This window comes from Urocitellus parryii, chromosome X, assembly GCF_045843805.1.
Source record: "Urocitellus parryii isolate mUroPar1 chromosome X, mUroPar1.hap1, whole genome shotgun sequence".
Taxonomy (NCBI): Eukaryota; Metazoa; Chordata; class Mammalia; order Rodentia; family Sciuridae; genus Urocitellus; species Urocitellus parryii.
Genome location: NC_135547.1, coordinates 113,681,202 through 113,681,762, shown reverse-complemented (window position 1 = coordinate 113,681,762; position 561 = coordinate 113,681,202).

The following is a 561-nucleotide window of genomic DNA, read 5'->3' as shown; positions in this document are numbered from 1 at the left end:
GACAGGATTTTAATTTAAATAAATTATTTCTACTAAAAGCCTTCAAACTAGCAGAATACAGTTTTATTCAAGAAATGATAAGTAAATTAATCCCTGGGACTTTTATCCAATTTTGATTTTTTTCATTTTAAAAAATATCTGAACAGGCCATGCTTAGCATAAATATTAGAATTCACAAGATAAAAGAATGCTCTTGAGTCAGCCTACAGTGTCTTTTTTTAGTTACATGTTTTTACAGAACAGCTTATGAATGACCTATTCTGAATTATAATAAAAATAATAATGGATTTGTTGCCACAGTAGGCATGACATAGCATACCTAATCATTATTGAGCATTATAAGAACCTGAGGCAGAATGTTGCATCTGCTCTAATATTGTACCTTGGATATCTTTCAAGTATAAAGACTAGAGTAATATGTATCAATTTCATTTTGAATTGATAAATTCACAGTCCTGATACAGTGCAAATTATTAATTTCTTCTGGATCCAGGCTGCTGGAATATATCAAACCTTACTAGAGATTGTGATAATTTTTAAAAGTACAGTTATTTATTGAAT